Source organism: Triturus cristatus, chromosome 4_1 (assembly GCF_964204655.1).
Source record: "Triturus cristatus chromosome 4_1, aTriCri1.1, whole genome shotgun sequence".
In the NCBI taxonomy this organism is placed as follows: Eukaryota; Metazoa; Chordata; class Amphibia; order Caudata; family Salamandridae; genus Triturus; species Triturus cristatus.
In genome coordinates this window covers 315,157,265-315,180,817 of record NC_140585.1, presented here as the reverse complement: position 1 = coordinate 315,180,817, position 23,553 = coordinate 315,157,265, and the positions used below count along the sequence as shown (strand labels likewise).

General features: G+C 46.3%; 1 protein-coding gene across 11 annotated transcripts in view; it reads left to right on the top strand.

Annotated features, from left to right (window-relative positions):
• The window catches only part of ERC1 (ELKS/RAB6-interacting/CAST family member 1), a 1,928,212-nt gene that overhangs the window by 769,611 nt on the left and 1,135,048 nt on the right, over nt 1–23,553 (top strand). The window lies entirely within an intron of this gene.

Below are 23,553 nucleotides of genomic sequence, written 5' to 3'. Positions count from 1 at the left end.
CACACAGGGGGCTGCGTGGCGGTGAGGGGAGCGACCTACCTGAAGCAGGGTCAAAGGTCGCTCTCTCTACCGCTGCGCGGCCTCCATATGAGTGGGAGCGGGAGGGAGGAGCAGCTGGGAGGCGGGAGCGGGGCGGCCAATGGGGATCAAGGGGGCGGGGCCGCAGGGACGCAGCGGCGGGAAAAGAGCGGCGGGGGCGACGGGACAGAGGGAAGGGTGCGCGGGAGAAAACCGGGCAGGGGTACAGGAGGCAAAATCAGGGTGGTGGGTACAGATGAACAACGGGGGAAGAAGCAGGCTGAGGGGTACAGAAGAAAAACGGTTGGCTGGGGTTCAGGGCACAGTGAAGCACAGGCAGTCTGGGGTACAGAAAACAAAGGTTAGCTGGGCACAGGAGAAAAACGGGGGGAGTGCAGGCTGAGGGGTACAGAAGAAAAACGGGCGGCTGGGGTACAGGGCACAGTGAGACACAGGCAGTCAGGAACCAGTGCAAGCAGCGGCAGCGAGCGGCAGACGGCGGCCTGCAGGGCACACAGGGGGCTGCGTGGCGGTGAGGGGAGCGACCTACCTGAAGCAGGGTCAAAGGTCGCGATGTAAGAGATTATAGAAATAGATGACCGCCTTTTGATCTGTAATTTGTTTTTCCCTGATTGCCAGTTTACAAACATTCTATATTGTTACGTCTTCCAGACTTTGCTAGTTGCAGGGATACTTAGTGTTTGTTGTTTAAACTCCAAAACATGCCATACCCAGATCCAACAACTGAGCTGTAGCTTATGATTGTCATGTCATAGTGTGTTGACATGATTAAAGCTATCCAAGAAAGACATTTGAGATAATTATCCAAATTAAAATAATGTTACATCCTCTCTTCTTTGCACGTTTTTAGATCACCTTACTTTTTCAGACACCACATTCAAATTATATTCCACTTGAAGGCTTTTGATGATCTTTTGGCCACACTTCTTACCATTCAGATGTCCATATTGCATGAACCTAGGAAGCAATAAACCAGGCTGACATCCTTGACTGGAGATCCAGCCTGCATGGAATCTTCTTATGTTACTCTTGGGACAGGTCAAGATCTGAATGCCACCACTAACTGGCCAGTTCGTTGTAATCAATATCTACTTTGCTTGAGTTTTATTATTACTTTGGGAAGGAACGAATTATGGCAAAGTATAAGGGAATGCCACATACTGCATGCCAGTCTATCAACAGGGTTTGTTTTTCAGTTACAACATGTGTCTGTATCTGGTGTTCTAGATGTCTTTGAGAATCTCATGGTTCAAAACACAATGTTTTACTAGAGCTATTTGGTTAGTCTGCTTTGGTGTTCTAACGACCTGGTAAATTCATGTGATATTCATAATGACAGAACCTCAGTCAATACCAAATTGTCTGTGCCTCTCTCTGTTGAGAACTACTGCTCTAACCCCCCTAACATTTCAGATAATACATTATTGTTGTATTGTGTCTGTAGATTAGGTCCCTAAGTAATAGATTGAAGAAATGGCTTCAGTGTTAGATGGACTACACTGATTAGAAGCATGGTTATATGGTTGGATGTGTGTTCTGTCGAACCACTTTTGCTGTACTGTTGGGTTGCCCCATACGCTACCTAATGTAGCGTAAACTTGGCGTCCTGGCCTCCTCTTTATTTAGCACCAGTGAGCTTCCAGACACTCCTTCAGGGTGTTATGTGGCTTTGCCCTTCAGGATTATGAACGTGCATGAAGGCAAAAAGATTAAAAGCGAAGAAATCAGCCTGACTTCTGGATGAGACATTGTCTGGATGTGCTGGTGCTTAAAGAGAATAGATGTCGGTCTGTTCTCCCAAATACCCTCTGTCTTAGACACTTCCCAAGTATTTGATGGATTGTGCTTGCACAAATATGGACTTTTTGTAGTTTAAAAAAAAAATACTTTAAGCATTCTGAGCAACAAAATATAGTAGGAAGAAAAGAGAGGGGATTAGGAAGGCGAGTTCCAAGAACTTTACAAGTGTTGCATATAAATACGGCTTAACATAGTTGCAGTAAGTGACAGTTTAAAACATCTACATGGGAGGGGAGAAATTCAGTGTCTGCCCAGGGGGGCCACAAATATGCACTCTTAGAGGAAAAAGAGAACAGGGAGTCTGCGTTGTTATAGTTCAGAGAGTTGACTGGTCTGGTATGGGGAGGACGCAGTACTGGGCGGGTGTGGGTAATGGTGATGGGGACTTTGGGTCTGAAGAGAGTAAACACGCTCAAAGGGGTTTCCAAATGTCTTTAGGTTGTGCAGAGGGAAGTTGCAGTGTGGAGTAAACCTCACTCGTTAAGTCACAATAGGTAATTCTACGGAGACAAGCCTGTGTGGTGGGGCGTTTGCCATTACCCCAGCGAACAGCGATCTCACTCTTCACCAGCAGCAGGGAGATGGCTGTGAATCTACAATGGCTCACTGGGATGGATGAAACTTTGCCTAATAGTGCTAATGAAGGGAAGGGATCTAAAGTTAGGGGGACCATCCGTGAAAGGATATTGAACACTGCTATCCAATATGTGGCAATGATTGGGCAGGTCCAGGTCAAATACGTGAACTGTCTCAGGAAGGTGGCATTTGGGCAATGAGATGATCTGATAGGGTCGATCTTTGCTAACCCAAGTGGGGTAACGTATGACCTATGTAAAAAGCGGAAATGGAGGAGTTTACAGCGGTGGTTTGGGGATACTATCTTAATTTGTGCACAAAAGAAGCCCAGTCTTTGTTGGAGATGGGATGGCCTATGTCTTCCTCCCAGTGTTGCCAGACCCTGCTGTCGTGTGTGTGTGTGTGTGTGTGTGTGTGTGTGTGTTTGAGGGTCATGCATGCGCAATAGATTTGGTGATCAGGTTGGAGCCGTATGAGTCCGTTATGAAGTGAGTAAGTGAGTGGGTGGGTGGGTGGAAGGCTTCAGGGGCTAGGGGATAAAATGATATGCGGGATCGCAACGTGCTGTGCAACCTGTTGAGGACAAATTTGTTCATACACGAGGTTGTAGTGTCTTGTGTGTCAGTAGTGTGTGTCTTGACATGTCCATCTGGGAGAACCTCCCCGAAGGTGTGGAGATTAAGTCCAATCATTGTGTGCTGTACCAGCTTTTCTGCTGCGAGTGGTAGCCAGGAGTTCGAGGCGAGTGGTAGTGCAGGAGAATACATGCACCAGTGAGTTTTTGCCAAGCCAAACATGTCGTAGACCGGGTCTGGCTATCCGTTGGGTCCAGCCTAATGCCTTGCGGTAATAGAGCATTAAGAGATATGGGGTCTGCCAGGTCCCATTCCGGTTTATTGTAAGGTAGGCGAGCATCTGGGACGAAAATGTTGGGGGCAAAGAAAGAGTTAGCTCCTTGATCAAAGGTTTCTTTTTTGGGAGATAGGGAACCAGTTTGTCCTGTAGATATTTAGGCCCTTTGCCTGCCCGAGCTATATAGGTCAGGCAGAGGAGTTTAAAAATGGCTCTGTTCTTTACAGGGAGCCAGTGAAGGGCTTTGAGCAGGGAGGCTGAATGCGTGCCTGGTGGCTGTTTGTTAACCAGTCGGGCAGCAGTATTTTGCACCACCTGCAATTTAGATTGGAGGAATTCACTAGATGCTACGATCAGTGCATTTCCATAATCCAGGGGACTGATAATCAGAGCCTGAATGATGGTCTTCCGAGAGGTCAGCGGAAGCCACTGGAATACCCTCTTAAGGAGGCACATTACCACAAAACATGTGCCACAGGTAGCTGTCCCCTGATCTTTTATCAATAATTTGTTATCTAACAAAATATCTACATTTCTTACTGTGCTTTTGGGAGAGGGAGCTGGGCCGAGCTCGGGGGACCACCAATCTGTTGTCCAAAGGAACTGCGCTTTTCCAAACAATAACATTTCAGTCTTGTTTCCATTTAACTGAAGGCAATTCAGGGACATCCACTTAGCATTTTTTTTCATGCATGCAGTGAAACATTGTTTAACATTCTTGGTATCTTGTCCAAAAGAGACGACCAATTGTGTCTCATCTGCGTATGGAAGAGTAAGGTTTTCCCAGCCGATTTGGGGCTTGCGACGGGCTTAGACTAATTTCAGGAGCAGGTTGTGCAGCTGTGTAAAGGAGTTTATTAATTGGAATAGGAATATTAACGCATAGGTAAAGGAACCAAGGGGGAAACAGTCACTTTTAAAATGGAGATATGGCTAGCCATGGAAAGGGGCAATTGTGTCCAGCGGTCTGCTTGTGATGAGAGTTTATCCATGGCAGGGCCGTAGTTCAAACGAACAACCTTTTCCCTGTCCCTGTGTAATATAATCCCCAAGTATTTAGTGGAGTCAGCAGACTACTTAAAATGGTTTTTGCACAAAGGAGGGGAGGTGGCCTCTGTGAGGGAGAGAACAGTTCGGATTTTGCTCAGTTGATGCGCAAACCTGACAGGCCACCAAATCAGATGATCTCCTGCATGATAGGGGACGGGTTATTAGAGGGGTGCCTGACAAATAGTAATATGTTGTCGGCATACATTGACGCAAGGAGAGGGCCAGATTTGAATTGTAGGACCTGGTGCATGTGGTTCTTCAGGTGACGTATCAGGGGGTCCATGGCAATAATGAGTAACAGGGAAAACAGTGGGCAGCCCTGCCTGGTTCCTCTGGATATGGGAAAGGATTCAGAAATGGAGCTATTCATCCGGATAAGTGCTGTGGAGTTAGAGTAGAGCAGGGCAATATGGGCAGTAAATATGTTGGGTATACCGAGTTTACGTAATGTCCCATGTAGATAGGGCCATTCGAGAGAATCAAATACCTTCTCCGCATCAGAATGGCAACCATCGCAGGAATTTCAGGGGAAACTCTATTCAGGACAAAGAACACAGCCCGGAAATTGAGTGAGGTGTATCTATGTGATATGAACCAGGTCTCAACAGGAGAGAGCAGTTGGTTAAGCAACAGTTATAGTCTGTTGGCCATTGCTTTGGCAAGGATTCTATTATCGAAGTTGAGCAAAGAAAGGGGTTTATAAGACGAGCAGTGCGTGGGTTTTTTACCTGGTTTAAGCAGTAAGGAGATTGCACCTTCACGCATTGTGGGAGAAAGAACACCTTTATCTAGGGCTTTGGAATAGACATCCAACAAGTGTGGTATCAGCATGCGCCTATTCATCTTGTAAAAGGCCCCGTGGAGGCCATCTAGGTCCGGAGCCTTCATGCCGGCGCAATTTCCTCGGCGGTGAAGGGCTCGCTTAAGAACTGGGACTGACCCGTAGTGAGCCATACCATGGCCACCTCTTCAAGGTAAGCCTGGCGAGCTGCTGAGTCTGAAGATACTCGAGTAGTATACAAAGATTTATATTATGAAACCATTTCACAAATGATATCTTCATTTGCGTTACGTGAGTGCCGTCGTCAAGGCTAAGGTTTGTAATATGTCTGGCTTCCCGTGGGGTGCAAAATGTGAGATAATGTTCGGCTGGGGCGTTCGCACTCGCTGTACCTACTCGCTGCAGCATGTTTGTCTAGCAGAGTGGCTTCTCTATTGGCCAGTTCGTTGAATTTTTCCATAAGGACTGAGCTTTTGTGTAGTGATACTTCGGAGGATAGAGGGCATTTTCCCTGTCGATGGTTGCCAATTCGGTTTCCGCCTGTGTTAAACTGTTGCGAAGATCTCGCAACACACCAGTGCGTTCAAGATGCAGACCCCGCAGAAATATGCCTTGAAGACATTCCATAGGGTGGTGTATTGGCTCACAGATCTGCCTTAATCTCAAAATATTCTACTATGGTGCTGCGGAGTTCGGAATGAAATACCGCATCAAGCAGGGCAGTTGTAGGGAGGGACCATCGCCGCTCCCAGGCCCCACCATAAAGGAAAGTGAGCTGTAGCTTCATTGGTGCGTGGTCTGAAAGCTTATGTGGCAGCAACTATATATTCCAAAGCCATGGGCTGGAGACAGCTAAAAGGAACCAATAGTCTAGACAAGTCCAAACTGAATGCGGGGCAGAGTAAAAGGTGTAGCCCGGGATGCTAGGATTACGTAGGCGCCAGACATCTTTGAGAATGTGCGTGTGTATGTTATACTGAAGGATACGGAAGGAGCACGGTTTGCCCCCTGTGCAGGTGCTTGAATAGTCCAGGGCGGGATTAAGCAATAAATTCAGGTCGCCACCTATTAAAATAGCATCGGAATCAAATCTGTCTAAGAGGGTGGAGATGTTCTGGGAAAAGGAGGGATCGTCCTTGTTTGGGGCTTATATATTACCAAAGAGAAGTTTCCTCCCCAGCATGTTCCCCGTCAACAGTAGGTAGCGGCTCTGGTCATCAGTTATAGTAGTGTGGTGTACAAAGGGAAGGCTTTTGTGTATAAGGATACAGACCCCCTGGATTATGGACTAAAGTTAGCAAAGTGTCTGTGTTGACCCCATAATGCAGAAAATGGGCGGGGGAAGCGTCTCTGGAGGGAGGTGAATTTTCTGCAAAAACGCAATCTTTATGCCGTGGCGGTTAAGATATGATCAAACCAATTTGCCCCTTCGTGGGTTGTTCAGTCCTTGGACGTTTCCAAGTGATGAGCGTCCGGTCCACTGATCGTCTAGTGTCTCCCATTGAGGAGATATGATATTGAATCAACAGTGTCCAGACTTACAAGCCTGTACATTTTTAACTTCACCTTGTTCACTATAGGAAGGGGAGAGAGAAAAAGAGAAAAACAGAGAGCAAATACAATCTCAACAAAATCCCATTAAACCCGCCCCCTCCCACACCAGGTTCAGAGAACCTAGCGAATCCCCTCAATACCAAACCCAGTAACAAAGATCCCAACGTAACTAAATCCGGAATCATGCGTGGGGGGGGGGGGGTTTGTGGGGGTGTAATGCCTCAGAACTCTGTGCCCAATCTGCAAGGTCTTGAATAACGATACAAAGACCACGAGGGTATGTATAAGAAGTGATGGAGGAAGAAGTTCTCACAGGGCTATGACCCTGAGCTTGACATAGAAACAGCAGTCCCCAGCAAGGTGTAATGGATCATACAATTATACTGTAGCAGTTCAGCTGAGGAGAAAAATTCAGCGCTGGCTGTAACATTCACGTCTGCAGAGGAGCGATCTGGGGTAGTGCTAGAAGAGAGATGTGTGCTGTTGCCCAGCTGTTTGCGGAACGCTAACACATCAGCAGGGGTATTGAAGAAGCAGGGCTTGTCGTTCTCCATTACGTGGAGTCTGGCTGGGTACAGCATACCCTATTTATGTCTGTGTTTTTTAAGCAGCACCTTCGCTTCAGAGAATTTTCGCCTTGCCTCCTGCACCGCCAATGTGAAGTCCGGGTAGATCAAGAGCGTGTTGCCCTAGTACTGCGAGAGGGATTTCTCCTGTGCAAGGCGAAGTATGGTGTCGCAAACCCTGTAGTTTAAGATGCAGGCCGCTAAGGGGCGAGGAGGGACGGGGTGGCGCGGGCCAAAAGGTCAGTGAGCCCTCTCAAAAATAAAAGTGGAGGAGAAATGCCAAGCAAGTCAGTGAGTAAAGTTTCTACAAAGAGTTCAGGGCACCCTATGTTGGTTGATTCTGCCAGGCCAATGATACAAATATTGTTCCAGTGGGAACGCACCTCCATGTCCTCGTTTTTGATAGCCACCACCTTCAGGAGGCGCTCAGTCTTCTCCAGCCGGTGGGTCAGTGTGGCTCTGTTGTTCTCCTAGGTGGAAACCCGTTCTTCCAGAGTGTCCTAGCGCACTCTGTGTCTTTCCAGGCGCTCCCCCATGCGGTCCAGCTGGGCCGTTAGGGTGTCGAAACGCGCATCAATGGTGTGAAAACCGTCTCTCAGCTCCTTCATAATGGCTTCTAAACCCCGTGGGGGTTTCGGAGGATATCCCGCCTTGTGATCGTCCTTGACATCTGAGGGGGTGCCCGGTCGTTCCTTCGTTTTGGGCCAGTCGAAAGTTAGCCTGCGCTGTTTGGGGTTGCCACGACCCATAGCAGGGTTGTGCCAGTAATGGGGCCAGGGACCTTCGATGGGTGAGGCACGGGAGCTACCGATGAGGGAGCACCAGTCGATGTTGTCTGGGAGGCTCCGCGTGTTAAGGGGTGTTCCGGCCCTGCTTGTCTATGTGGGAAGATCCAAGGGTTTGACCCCGGTTTTGACGTTGATACTGGATCCAGTGTAGGAGACACTGGGGCCAAGCTGCGAGGGGGTGCCCTATTCTTTAGTGTAGGAGTTGCGGGCTAAAAAGGTGCATGGGGGAGCCGCTGAAGTGTACTCTATGTGACTCGTGTTGGGTTTTTCTTCTCCTTTATTTCTTTTTCCCCCTTGATGTGGAGCCAACAGGGTAATCCTCCGGTGGGAGACAGCCCCAGGCCGCGAGGCTCACTTGGGTCCGGTCCATGTAGGCCCCAACGTGTAGGCCCACACTCAGCAGTGGCCGCCGGGAGTGTGGCCTGTGATCCGGTATGTCCAGGAGCTCACCGGGTGGGGGCTCAGCACATTTGATCCAGCGGGACACGGCCTGAACTGCAGAATATTGGTGGTAGCCGATGCGCGTCGCAAGTACTGCCGGAATAATGGAAGGCTCAAAGAGGGGGCCAGCAAGGCCCAGCCGAGCACTGCAGCCCCAGCTCAGCCCACGGCCTTTGTCATCTCAGGGCCCCCAAAGCGGGCAGTAGCCGCTCCTCTCGCCGGGCCGCATAAATGGATTATGCGCCCCCGGCAGCATTGTGTAGGGCGGGGAGGGGCCCAGCAAGGCTCTGCAACCTTTCCCTCAAGCTCACTCGTGGCCCCTGTCATAGCGGGGCCTCCGAGGTAGGATGGGCTGCGCCTCCCCTCGGCAAGTCTCAGCGGTGGCTCGGGGTGACCCGCAGGGAGCCGCTGCACCCCAGGGTAGTACGGGTGCAGAACCTTCTTGATAAATGGTAGAAGCGAAGATGGAATCCGCTACCCTCCGACTGTGAAAAACCAAAGGGGATGATGGACGGAGTGTTGAACATTGCAGCCACTCACACTCAGTCAACTGATCTGGGTTTAATCCATCATCATTCTTTAGTCTGCCACCCCAGTTCAGACATGGCCATATTGTGGGCATTCGGTTCTGGAGCTTCATCGTGCGACCATGACAGTCAACGGCTCGACCACGCCCGTACTTTTTGTAGTTTATCTGGAGACCTATGTTGGTAATGACCTTGATGTTGCCCATAGGTCTTCTCATAATTTCCAAAGACTGGGGACTTGATCCCCCAATCATCTAAGAAAAGGTGGACTAATATCTCAGGTCAACTAACACCCTTACTTTCATTTGTAAAAGGCTTGTGGAGTCGATTTTACGTCCGTGGTAGAACTTTGAAGTGGTGATGGCGAATGGCAATCTCGAAGCAGATACATTATGTGTGTTTATTTATGATTTGCATGCGAAAATATTCCTCCTGCAAGTCTGTTACTACGAAATGCATCATCAAGGACTCTGATCTTTACAAGAGAAATGTAATCTAGAAGCAACATTGAATTGTTTACAATAAAAATGACAGTGATGCAAAGAGATTAAACTTGTTCCTGCACTAAACGTATAACTTGTGCCCAGCTAGCGTACCAGACAATAAAAACAGTGGGAATGTGGCTTGAATAAAACAAAGTCTAGAACAAGGCTTGCATAACTAGACTTATCTGGTAGTCACTCTATGTTCTGATGAAGAATAAAATGCTGACTGCTAAGACTACATATTCACACAGAAGAACCCAGTGGCATACCGCTAAAGAGCATTGTCAAGTCTCTCTGGTTCCACAGTAAGATTTCGCAATGTAGCAAATATGTCCATAAGAAGAATTCAGTGCCCCAGATGGCACGTGCTCCACATTCAAAACAATTCATAGTAAAGCAATGCACAGTCACTGAGTGGTACATGCATATCCCTTTCTGCACAAAATAAGTTAAAATCCGTGACTCACTAAAACTGCCCCCTTGTGCTGGTCAAGAACTGTGCTGAATCTACTACTTGCCTGTTCCTGAATTGTGTTCCTAGTATAGCTGCAACTGTTTACTCTCTTCCTTCTTGTTTCATGGTCCTTACTCATCAAGGTAAAGTAAAGCAGTCCTCTGCTTCCCTTAACGCCCATAGGGATGATGATACTTTTTGCTTCACTTGATGCATTGCATTCTCTTCAGTGAGCATGCTTATAGTGCCCCTTTTGAACACACCATCTCTGGCAATTTCTAAGCATCATGTCCTTCAATGGATTTAAGGATGTCTGACTCCAGACACTTATCATGGATAGCCTCCCGTAGTTTATGACCTAACAAATGTTGGCTATGCCTACCGTCTGCACATCTATTCTTTGTTTACGGCAGTGAATATACAAAACAATATGAAGTCTGTTCTCTAGGAAATGCTTTCATAGTGCCTACATCCAGCCACCTTAGGTGCAAATCAACCGCACTACAAATCAATGCGGAATAGTATTAAGACACATAAATGGCACCGAAGCACACTCCATCCAGTTTTCTTTCCTTTCGTTTTTTTCCTTCTTAAGTTCCCAGTTAATAATAGATGATTCCAGTCCAACCATGAACGGTACACAGTCCTCTTTTAATTTATGAACATATTCAAGTACATCATTGTTTGACAAAGCAGCAGCCAACACGTGGTTCGTCCTCCTGGACTTTTTCAAGGCTGCACAATCATATATAATCATTAATTGTACAAATTTGATTGGCACTGTTGAATAGTGGCATCACCTCGTGGTTGTACCATCCCAGATTTAGCACACTTGAATATCTAGTGCGCATATAAAATAAGTAAACCCCATAAGGGAGGACAGTGTTTAGAGCCATCACCCTATCATGCTCTGCCACTGCGTGCCTATACAGTGGTATGTGATAGATAAAACGAATTAGTCACTCCAGTGTTAAACCAGTAATGTGTCCGTTAGTATAGTTTCAAGTAACCGATGAGTGCTCCACCGTATTATGGGGGCAACTCATATAAAAACGAACATTATCTATGTTGATGTCTGAACTCCCTCAGCGTGTTTGTGACTGCATCAAAAATCTCCCAACACAAGGGCTTGTTAATTTTGTACTTCCATTGTGGCAAGCGCAGCGTTAAATGATCCTCCTGGTGGGAGTAGCATCTATGTAAAGATAAACAATAAATCGATCGTCTGTGAGTCATAGAATCCATTAGCATTTCATCAAATATGTGTATGTGGACTTACCCCCCTTCCCAGGCTCGTGAGCCTCGTACTTAGTCTATAGACACATTCGGAGTTCCAAATCTCGTGTTCCTAAAGAAGTCTGAATCCTCTGATAAGTCAGTTTGCAGGGCCATGATAAGCCCGCTAAAAGAGAATGGAAAAATCTTGGCGTCACGAAAATGCAGAGTTAAAAAATAACCATAGTCATATCTAGGGGAAAATAACACAGTAAAAAAAAAAGAAAACACACCACTCGCTTACCAGTTCCTCAGTCAACTGTTCCAAAAATGCTGTTCACACGAGAGAGATCCAAACTTCCTGTACCATTTGTGCGTGATGTTGAGTACATAAAAATGGACGAAGGACCAGTACACAGTCCCAGACTGAAAGATGGCCCCAATATTGGTGTGATTAACATTCTCCCTATAGTAAAGCTAGTGGAGCGAGCGAGTGGGTGATCCAACCGTACTATAGCCCCGTTGGTCATTATATTGTAACATGATCTTCATTAATGTGTAAATTGTGACGAAGGGAACACCGAGTAATGTTATAGTCCGGTTCACCAGTAATTGGTGAGCAAGAGCATAGCTCGGATGCCATTTGGTAATAGTGTTCCTATTTCAAGCAAAATCTAACCCTAATGCTGTGTAGGATCCCTACCAAACTATTCCGATACGCCTTATGGTCATAACGAAATATCACCAGCATAAACATAAATTCCGTCCATATCATGGCAGTCTTAAAAACAAGGATTCCGCCCATAATTTTGTTGATCGTCTTGAGAGACGACACCATGTTTGGAAATCATTGGTTGTTGAATCCATTATATGGGTGATACGCTAAATTAAGTGCTGCTAAAGACCTTCAATCCATCTCCACCTTAACACATTTTTCCTTGCTGGACCATCCCTGCTGGGCATCCCCAAGAAGGTTTTGGTGACTAGTCCTTGCCATTGAAGGTCCTCAATGTATTGTAGTCCAGACCACATTCCCATCTGCATTAAAATGGAACAAACCACCCTCTCTCAATAACAGCTTGGTTCCTGAACTACGTGCACTGACACAGGGATAAGATTTACTTATGTGTCTTATTGGTTGTTGCAAAGCTAAAGATGTAAGGGACAAAGAGACTAAACTAAATTGACCCTCCGTACAAAAGAACAGTGAGAGAATATGATAGTTTGGGAGAGTCATTTGAGGTTTTGTGCAAGCTACCGTTCAACGCATGTCTCTAAAACCTTCTGACATCTCTAAGTAGATAACCTCAGTTTTACAGACTAGAAATCTCCATGTGCTGATTGGTGTTTAATCTCCTAACACTGGCTAGCCAGTAAGGGCGAAGTTCAGACATGATGCTGCTAAAATCCAAACCTTTCTACAGAAACTGCTGTAGGTTTGCCAGGATCTTATCATTTGTAACACTGATATGTTTTAGGGGTGGTGTATTAAAAAAGCCGTAGTTATCAGTCATAAGATACTGAAAAAGGCAAATTTGGCTATGGATGGGAACGGTTAGGTACTGAGTTTGTGTCAGGAGGTCTGAAGGAACCTTATTTATTTTACTCCGTGGCTGCAGTTTGAAAGATCGACCAACGCGGTGAAGTCCTGGAGTAAGGAAGAACCTTCCATCGTGTTTATTTGAGGCAGTGTGAGCCCAGAGGAAGAGAGAAACCTCTATTTGTTATTCAGTCACTACTTTGTGAGACCCATTACTTTTGTGGAGTCCTGGCCGGAGGCAAAGCCTCCCGTCTTTTGTTCTGTATCTGCAGTTGAGGCCCCTCACTCTACAGTGTTTTAGGGGATTAGGGAGTTTTCGGGGACTAGTTCAGTCTATGTAGGGTTAGTCCCCTCAGCTCTGAGTCTGCCTTTCAGTAGCTAAAACGTGAGACCCTTCATCTCTGGGGAGTCTGGCAGAAGGGAAGAGCCTTCCATGTGATGGAAAGCTGTTAAAGCATTAACTCTGTATTTCACTAAATGCAGTGTAGCAGACCCAAAACCCAGTGAATTCCTGGAGGATGGGAGACGCTTCAGCTTATTGTCCAGTAGTGATAGAGTCCTGAAAGAAGCGAGAGCCTTGTATCTTATTCGGTAGCTGAAGTGTGAAATACACCTCTTTTCAGCGGTTTGTGTGACAGAGCAGGCCCAAGGCTCAAGACATTTACAAACCAATACAAACGAGTGTATAACAATGGAGAATGGAGATGAATGTTTTCTACGTGCTGCCTTGTCGGCCAACAATAAAGTTTGAATGTTTATGCATTTCCAACGGATATGTCTTGTGACTGGTACCAGTACACTTAGTGAAAATCCTCGTGCTGATCTGAACTCCAAAGGAACTAATGATGTATTTAGCTTAATTGTTCGATTGTGTGCTCAAATAAGACTCCACCATCAATATAATGTAATTATACAAATCTGTGTCCTCCGCAAACTTGCATATCATTGCATCTTTGAATTAACGCTCACTGTCTTTTTTAACACAATTTTATTAGAGTATTAAGATAGGTATCAACTTACAGTATAAATTTTCGTTTTTGGATTACATTTATACATATAAACCAACAATTGTTGCTGCCCGGCTTCTTTGTGACATTACAGTGTATAAAACAGCCACGTGATATATGCGCATGTGACCCAGGACACTCTTGTCAATTCACAATCTGGCTAGTACAATCCTTCTCATAACTCCATATAACATCAGTGTCATTCCCCATTACCCACCCATAGTATCCCACCCTCAACTCTTCCCTCACTACTAACCATAAACTTAGTCGCTATATTCCGAACAGTCCCTACGGGACGGGCTCCTAAGGGTCCATCCAAGTAATACTCTGCTAGTGTGGCCCAAGGTGGGGGGGAGGGGCGGGGGGTGGTCGCACGGACCCTCCCCACCCAGTTCGCCCATTAAGCATGGATCCGGCTGCTGTATCTAGGGTATCAGTGGGTCTCGGGCCACTGTTGCATCATCGGCTGTTTCCACTTTAAACTGCTCTAGAACTTGGGACCATTCTAGGGAAATTGGCCTTTTTCTTAATCCCCTGTATTCCTTACGAGTGAGCGCCTTCCCCTCTGCCACTGCCCATCTAATGACCTCCTCTCCCAATTTACTTTCACGTGGTGCCGTGCGAGACTTCCAACGCTGCATAATTAATCATTTTGCAAGCATCAAAGCTAACCCAGTGAAACGACGTAGGAGTTTCACCTTCTTTGGGAGTGAAAAGAGACCCATCAGGCACACCTCCATGTTGTCCCAGCGGGTGCGCCCCGTGAGCCCAGTGAGCCCCTGGGTAACCTCCGACCAGAACTTTCCTAGGGTTGGGCATGACCATAGCATATGCGTAAAGTCGGCAGGGTGGTGTATACATCTGGGATATTGTGCAGTGGACGAGGGATACATTTCGTGAATAGCCTGCGGTGTAAGGGATGCCCTGTGTAGTATTAGTAACTGTATGTTCTTCAGTCTAAAATTACGGGACACTCGTCAGGGATGCTCCAGGGCAGTGTCCCACTCCCTATCATCCAACTCCCTTGCCAGTGCTAGTTCCCACTTCTGACGGAGAGGCAATAGTGATATATGTAGATGCTCTTGCAGGCCACGGTACAACCAGCGCACAAGGTGGCGCCCATGGCCCATGATGTGGAGAGACCGCTGTAACTGAAATGTAGGGGGTTCATTCTGTGCCACTACCCAGTGCCTTCGAACATAATGCACAACCACTGTATGCGTGAGGAACAGAGACTCCGGCACCGCATTAGTGCGGACAAATTCGCCATGCGGCATTAACGTACCGTCAAGGAAGAGATCCCCAACTGTGGACGTGCCTGCCTGTATCCAGTCTCATATCCTAGCAGTGGACAAAACACCACGGCGGGTAGGCAGAACAAAGAGGGGGATGTTGGGAGCGTATGGATTCAAGACATTTGCAGATTTCTGAGCTTGCTTCCAGTAGTGTAAGGCGATGGACAATAGAAAAGGCGGGTCTCGCACCTTGTCAGCCCCAGGACACAGTAGCGCCTGCAACTTTCCCCGCTGCAAGTGTGCTGGGGTATATCATATTTCGAACAAATATTGGCCCGCCAGACAGTACGTCAGCCACTGCAGCTGCCCGACAATACAGTACGTTTTAAAATCGGGTGCTCCCATACCGTGTACATTGCTCGGGAGTTGCATCTTGGATAGCGCTAGCCTATGTCTCCCCTTTCCTCATAATAATGACGTTAGCAGAGTATTTAGTGTCCGAACGATCCAGGCTGGCAGGACCACAGGGATATTCACAAAATGGTATAAGAGTCTAGGTAGCATAACTTTGCTAGACGGCCCACCAATGACAACAGGAGGGTGTTCCAAAATGACACTTGTGAACGGAGCGAGTTCATGGTTCGCACCACATTCCCGTCTATAGTGTCGACAGGAGACCCATAAATTTGTATCCCAAGATATTTAAATGTTGTGGGTTCTAGTCTGAACTGTGCCGGACTATGCTACTGACTTTGTGGCATTCATATGCAGACCACAAATATCTCCAAACTGCGATAACAAAGCGGCAGGGGGCCGCATGTCCATGCCAAGGTCTTTCAAAAATAACGGCATATCATCCGCATATAACGAAACTGAGTGTATTACTGTTGGTAACGGTATGCCGAAGGGGGCCATTTCGCATCTCAATCGCTGGGCCATTGGCTCTAACGCCAACACAAAAGGGGTGGCAGGGGGCAACCTTGGCGTGTCCCCCTATAGACACGGTATGCCGGAGATATAACTGTTCTTGACTTGGCGCGGGCTGTGGGATCAGTGTAAAGTAATTGAATCCATTTACAATATTCGGGGGTATACCAAACTTTACTAACACTGCAAGCATGTATGACCAGCTGAGTGTATCAAACGCTTGCCGTATATCTAGGGATAAACATCAGGCCAGCGGCAATGACCCCTTCACTGCATGCATCAGGGCGTGTAACCGACGAATATTAAGAGATGTACTACGCTTGGGGAGAAAACCGCACTGATCTATGTGTATTAATTTAGGCAGCAGAGGAAGTAATCTGGACGCCAAAATTTTACTTAGGATTTTATATTCTGTATTAAGGATTGATAACGGACGGTACAACGCCAAGTCAGTGGGGACCTTATCTGGTTTCAGTAGGGACGTGACTATTGCCTCCTTGGTAGTGGGGGGCAGTGTATCTTCCTCCAGGGAGGTGGCATATAATTGTAGCAACTTCGGGCCGATACGTCCACGTAGGTGGAGTAGAATTCCACAGGCAGGCCGTCAGACCCTGGGGTCTTATTACATGCCAGTGCTTTTATTGCAACCCGGATTTCCGCTACGGTGATCGGCGCCGCCAACAGCTCAGCCGAGGCATCAGTTACCGTGGGAAGGTCTATACCCGCTAGGAATTGAGCCATCTCTTCCGACCTCTCTAATGGTTGTGCACTGTACAGGTTAGTATAGTGTTCCTGAAAAGTCTGATTAATTTCGCTCTTGGAGGTCAGCAACGAGTGGTGTGCGTCATAGATCACTAAAATGGGAGTGGGACTTAATGGGGGAACAATCAGTCACGCCAGTAACGTGCCAGCCCTATCTGCTTCGGCGTGAGTACGCAGAGTGTACGCATGTAAGTCTACCGTTCGAATACGCTCTAATAGTTTGGTGTGCCTAATCCTAGCCTCCTGTAATTGCTCCCCTCCCGCTACATGTCCCTGAGCTGTCACTTCCAGCGCCTGTAGTTTGTCCTCCAAATCTACCAAGTCCCTGTTCACCTCCCGTCTGACCCCAACCAAGCTTCCCATAGCAAACCCCCCTTATCGTGATTTTAAAAGCCTCCAATTCAACCGATCTAGTCGAAGCAGTGCCTTCATTTTCAGTAAAATATGTAGTGATAGTGTCTGCTAGTTTAGCACGAAACACTTGATCTTCCAAGGTCGCAGGTTGCAGCCGCCATGTTGGGATAGATACAGAGAACAATGGTCCTTGACCAATAATTCAAGAGGAACTTATTTTGTTTAACACAATAATCAGTTTAAACATTTCAGAGCTAGCAAATGTCAGCTCACAGTTTATATTCAACCATTTGGATTTGCAAAAATATAGAAGATGTGCAACAACCAATTTACAAAACAATTAATATTTATTCAATTGATAAAAGACACAACATAGTTCAGAAAAACGGAGAGGGTCGTAAAAGGAAGAAAGGTTGTTCCAAGAGGAACCGATAAAGGAGTGCTCAAGGGTGTCAAAAAAATCAAAGTATAGGGGGACATAGAGTTTTAAAGACTGTACATAGAACTGATACTGAATAAACAGTTTGTTGTAGCCTGGCCAATCACAAGATAAAGACTGGCAATTCACATCACAAACCAGAAGATTTTTTCTTGGTTGGGGTGAGAGGAAATTGTGGTCCAGGTACACATGACCATGTTGGGATAGGCATAGGAAACCTTCTCCAATGCAATGTCAATTCTCTAGTATTATGGGCAGAGATAGTTTTACCAAGGAATAAATGCTTACTGTCAACACTACTTTCAGATATTGTAGAAGGCAAACTTTGTCACAAACTAGTTCACTACACTTCTTTCGATATTCAAATACTGCTATAGGATGTGCAAATCATATGTTTAAGTCTTAGTTCTTAGTCTTAGTTCTTTAATATACTACTTATTGCAACTTGTTCTAATGTCTCTCGGAAAAGGAATTGCTGAGTTGCAAAAGCACAATATTTAGTAGCTTTAGGCAGCAAACGACTCAAATAGCGCTTCTACATTTGGGAATACCTGTGCATGAATGGAAATAGAAGATTAAAAAAGAACAATGTAATAGAGTAGGGCCCTGCTGAAAGGAGATAATTCTCCGGTTTTTCCTTCGCCTGCAGTATTGAGCAACCTGTCATCTCTTTGGAGTCCTTGTGAATGGAAAAGCCTTCTGTATCTTGTTCAGTAGTAGCAGTGTCAGGGACTCACCAACTCTTTTGGGGGTCCTTCTGGATGGGAGAGCCTTCTGTCTCGTGTTAGGTAGCTGCAGTGTCAGGGACTCACCAGCTCTTTGGAATCCTTGAACGGGAGAGCATTCTGTCCCTTGTTCAGTGACTGCAGTGTCAGAGACTCATCCGCTCTGAAGTCCTTGCAAACTGGAGAGTCTTCTGTCACTTGCTCGGTGCCTCAGACTCATAAGCGCTTTGGAATCTTTGAGAATTTGAGAGGCTCTGTCTCTTGTTCAATATCTGCAGTGCCAGAGACTTATCTGCTCTTTGAAGTCATTGAGAATGGGAGAGTCTTCTGTCTCTTGTTCAGTAGATGTAGTGTCAGACTCCTCAGTTCTAATGAAGTCATTGATAACGGGAGAGCCTTCTGTCTCTTGTTCGGTAGATGTAGTGCCCAACTCCTCATCTCTTTGAAGTCATTGCTAACGAGAGAGCCTTCTGTCTCTTGTACGGTAAATGTAGTGTCAGACTCCTCAGCTCTTTGAAGTCATTGTTAATGTTAATGTTAATGAGATTTATTAAAGCGCACACATACCCGAAGGTGTCTTGGCGCTAGGAAATACAAGCCACAAGCTAGCACCTAGTACTGGAAAAGCCAGGTTTTTAATTGCTTTCTAAAGCCAGTCAAAGAACTGACATTCCTAAGCTCAAGAGGCAGGGCATTCCACAGTATTTATAACGGGAGAGCCTTCGGTCTCTTGTTCGGTAGCTGTAGTGTCAGACTCCTCAGCTCTTTGAAGTCATTGATAACGGGAGAGCCTTCTGTCTCTTGTTCGGTAGCTGTAGTGTCAGACTCCTCAGTTCTTTTGGTGGTCCTTCCGGATGGGAGCGCCTTCTGTATCTTGTTCAGTGGCTGCAGTGTGTTGTTGGAGTCTATTAGTGTGAAAGGCAGAAAGCTTTCTTATTCTGTTATGGATATTCGATTTTCAGTTCTCTGTTCAAGTAAGTGTAGGTAATTGTTACATTTAGTAGTGTTTATAATTAATGGGATATGCACATTTGCTTGCCCTTTTTTGAAGTCCTTTAAATGTAATTACACTAAAGTTCGTTACTGATGGTGAACTTCAAAAGCTTGTCATCTAATCTAGTTGCAAATAAGTATTTTAAGGAACTAACTATTTTAGACCACACGGGAATACATCTGCCCTTAGCTGAAGTCAAAGCTAGAATCCAGGCATAATAATCATGGAATCTTCGGCAAAAATCATTCACGCTCCGAAAAAGTCTTAGACCTTGATAGAAAGATAAAGTGACCGAGATCAGACATAAAATGATTTATAATGTGCGCCAATGTTACCTTTTTGTAGGCGAATACATTGGCGCCGAGCTCTGAGAATAGCCGTCAGCTGGCATCGGGGAGTCGTGTCTAATAAGCGTGGCCTCGTTTCCGCCCCCCAGACAGACCAGAGCTGTCCATTATAGACACACATTCACGCCACGGCGAATAAAGGGCACAATGGCAGTTGGCAGAGCGTGTCCGGCTGCCCAGGATTAGGTACAGGGACCCCCTCCCCAAGGCTCTCCGTGCTAGTTTGAAGTGGTTTTGTATTACAAAAAAACCCGTATCTTTGTAATAAATCACTGACCTGGAAAATGTAATTGAGCGTTCGAATCGGAGACTTTTTGAATCCGTGTTAAATGTGCACAGCTTCCAGCTTGATTGATTTAAAGTGATAATGTAGCAGTGGTTCATTTGTTGGCGCAGATATCTATCACTCATCATGCGTGTGTTTTATTGCTTTTTCATTTAAACACTGAAGATTCTCAGAAAAAAGGTCTCTGGGGGAATTCTAATCGCAGAAATACCGTGTCACTGTAGGAACCAATTTATTGAAGTGTTTACGAGCCCGGGAGAGAGTTTCTATGGATACGTCCAGCATTAAGGATTCACGATCAGTCGGCGTTGCATCTTTGTGGAGCCTAACTCTGCTCCACTGCCCATGAGTGACAACAACATTGGATATGGACTTGCAGTATCACAACACACAAGGCTTGCCTTGTGTCACGCTCAGTGGCTGTTGCCTTTTTGCAATTCCGTCTGTTTCCCCATGTTTGCTACTCATTTCTGATTGACAGTGCCTTGTACAGTTTCAAGGGTTCACTTAATTGTGTTGAGCTTTGTGATTTCGCCCCTTCACTTCACAGCAGTTAGAATAGACCTATTGTGTACAGGCTGCACTCTCTAACTGGACTCAGTTTCTAGATTGCTGTAGTTACCATACCTAGTTGAGCTTCAGCGTGCCTTGCGGCATTTCTGCTCTACAACTTCCCTAAGAAGCGGTTCATCTAATACTAGCAGAGCACCCGAACATCAAAGTATTCGTGAGGTAGAGGCACCTGGAAACCTGCAGTTGAAAACTAGCACATGGTGGAAGTGAAACGCTTTACTAGGCACAGGGAAACATCGAATCGTGCGGCAGTCAGGTAGTGTGCACCTGGCACTGAGAAATGCAAGCAGGTGGTAGCTATGTAACTTTACTCCCTTCATAGGAAACTGTTTAGAGACTGCCTCCTTCTCGGGAAGTAATTTCTTCAACCGTGTATGTGCGGGACTCCCCCCACTCACCTTTTGACTACCACTATTCTCACTCCTATGAAATTCCCACGCTGTGGCCATCTACCGCCCACCAGGAAGATTAGTAATAAAGCAAGCAGTGGTCCCTAGAGGGGGAAGCGTGAACCTCTATTTCCTTGGCGAGAGTAATTTTGACCATCAAGAGATTGTTTCAATTTCTCAGTTGGACAGTTTTATTTTAATTGTTTAACCAATAGAAAAAATCATTGCACCTTTATACTTAAATCGATTTGTAAGTAAGAAGGAGATCCCAAATGGTGCAACAACGTAGTGCAAGTGAAGATAAGTGAATGTAAAGTGCGCTATACAACTATGTACATAACATAGTGATTGATTCAGCATGCATAAGCGGTTGGAACTCTCTCTGACAGAGTGACATGCTCCAGAATCAAAATAAAAACAATACACTATTATTGTGTCAAGTCAATGTTTCGACGCTAAGCATACAATTTAGACCGGGTCATCATTCGGATGTACAGCACCTGCTCAGTGTGTAGGATGGAAGCAGAGATATTTTCTGAGCGCTGTTGATGCATGGGATGCTTTAAAGGGAAACTGACGCATGGGACGGCTCGGGAGTGGTTGGAATTGGACCTTTGTTGCTTTGTGGTGTCCTTGGTAGTCACACACTGTTCAAAGGTGACAAAACATTATTCCTGTTATGAAGTATGGTAAGTACTTTAGTAAATAATTCATAGTGCTCTCGTGGTGCCATCAACCGGGTATAGTTAACGAGACAAACCAATTATCTTTTAAAGAATGATTTAACCATCACAATTTCTTATTCAATGATACCTTTGGCCCTATGAGGGCATCATGAATTATTTACTAAAATGCTTACCATACCTCATAACAGGAATAATGTGTTGTCACCTTTGAACAGTCGCTAACTACAGAGGACACCATCCCCTTCTGTGACCAGGAAGCCACTGTCCCCTAAAATTTGGGGTAAGAAATTGTGAGAAGCTGGCTTGGTACATGAAGTCCACTAATTTAAGTGGGCACTTTGCACCAGTCCAGACAACCCTTATGGTGCTTTAAGAGGTCTCGGACAACCTTAGAAAGCTATCCAAGTGGTAGCTGTGGAGAGCAGCCTTCAGGCTTAGTCTTGAAGGAGTGTAAAGCAGTTTGTTTTACCAGAATGCAATTTTATAGTATAGATTAAATGAAAAGGAACCACACAAAGTATGTATAAAAATATGTATTTATTATAGAACACTCTCTAGTACTTTAAAGTATCTCCTACACGGAGATAGAATCAAAGCACGCACTACTTTAGCAAAGAAATCACAGTAAATAGCACTAATACACAGTGGGCCCCATATACTACCTTATACTAAGAAAGTGGTATGAGAACCACAACTCTAGTCAGGAAATATCAAGAGGACGTAGAATTTCTGGGGACCAACAGAACCACTCAAGGTAAGTAGATAGGGGCCCCACGGAGAGCGTGTGCAGTGCGAGAACACGACCACGTGCTCCGTACAAGTCTATGTGCAAGTCTCAGTTGGAATTTTAAAGCTATGGGGCCCTTCCCAGCGGACCCTGAAGAAACCCAGTGGAAGACAGAAGGTTGGAGATTCACCCCACTTGTGGATACAGTACCCAAGTTACCTGTCCCAGGGAAGTCGGGTGCATAGGTGTGAAGTGGCGTCGGAAACCGCCGCCAAATCCAGTGGAGGACTTCAGGAAAGTGCCACTGCTGGAAGAGGAGAAAGTATCCGGAGGAATCCAGGCATGGATTCTTAACGAGGAGTACCTGAAAGCAGAGATGACAGAGTCTGTCACTCAGGGGTGACCAGGAAACTTGGAAGTCGAATGCCATCCGATGTCGGGTGCTTCATGGAGGATGACAGTGACCTTAACTCTGCAGCTGCGAGGACCAGGCGATGCTGAGGATGACCAGGACCTGGATACGAGCTGTCCCACGAAGGATGTCGAGTGCTGAGGGGGTAGTGTCCGGCAGGAGCACCAACAATCGTTGGCAAATGCAACCCACACAGGTAATCAAGAAGGTGCACGGTTGGGACCAGCAAGGTCCAGGAGATTCACCACAAGCAGGGGAGTCAGGGCAGGCCCGAGCAATCGGGAGAGCCCAAGGAAAACAAAGGTGACTCGCAAATGGACCCACAGGCCGGAGGCCCAGGAGTCGTGAGAGGACCTAGAGCAGCTCACCAACAGGAGCAGGCCACGGTGCCCACAAGGCGGTGTTGCTGAAGATCTTAATGGAAGAAGTTGCCGGAGGTTGGGGCTACTTGGAGCCCAATGTACTTGTCGCAAAGTTGCCAACAAGCATATGCACTTGTAAAAGTACGCAGTGCACAGGGGTTTGGTTAATGCAGCCCCCACAAGGGATTCTGACCTCAAACTCAGTGAGAGGACAGCTCGGCCCTCGAGAGATGTAGATAACCACCACCTGTGTTGTTGAACCCTTCGGAGTCCGCAGGAGATTGGGATCAGCAGACCGTTCAGCAGTGTTGAGGTGTCTGTGAATGCAGGGAAGGGATTCCTTCACTTCGAAGGAGATTATCTTCAAGTGTCTTGGATGCTCCACAGGTCCTGCATGGATCCTATATGGTGTACAGGCACAGATGATGCAGCATAGTGAAAGGGAGACGATGTCAAGCCCAAATGAAGTTCAGCGAAGTCTAGAGTTCCCAGACGGTAGAAGTGCAGTGGTTTCAGTTCTGAATCTTGTCCACAACGAATCTAGGGACCTACACCTAGGTAAGCCCTTAAGTACCATAAGAAAAGGGTTGGGAAGATTCAGGGGACCCTCCCAGGGAAGGGTCTGGACAGGGGGGAGGTTACTCCCATGTTCTTTGTCCA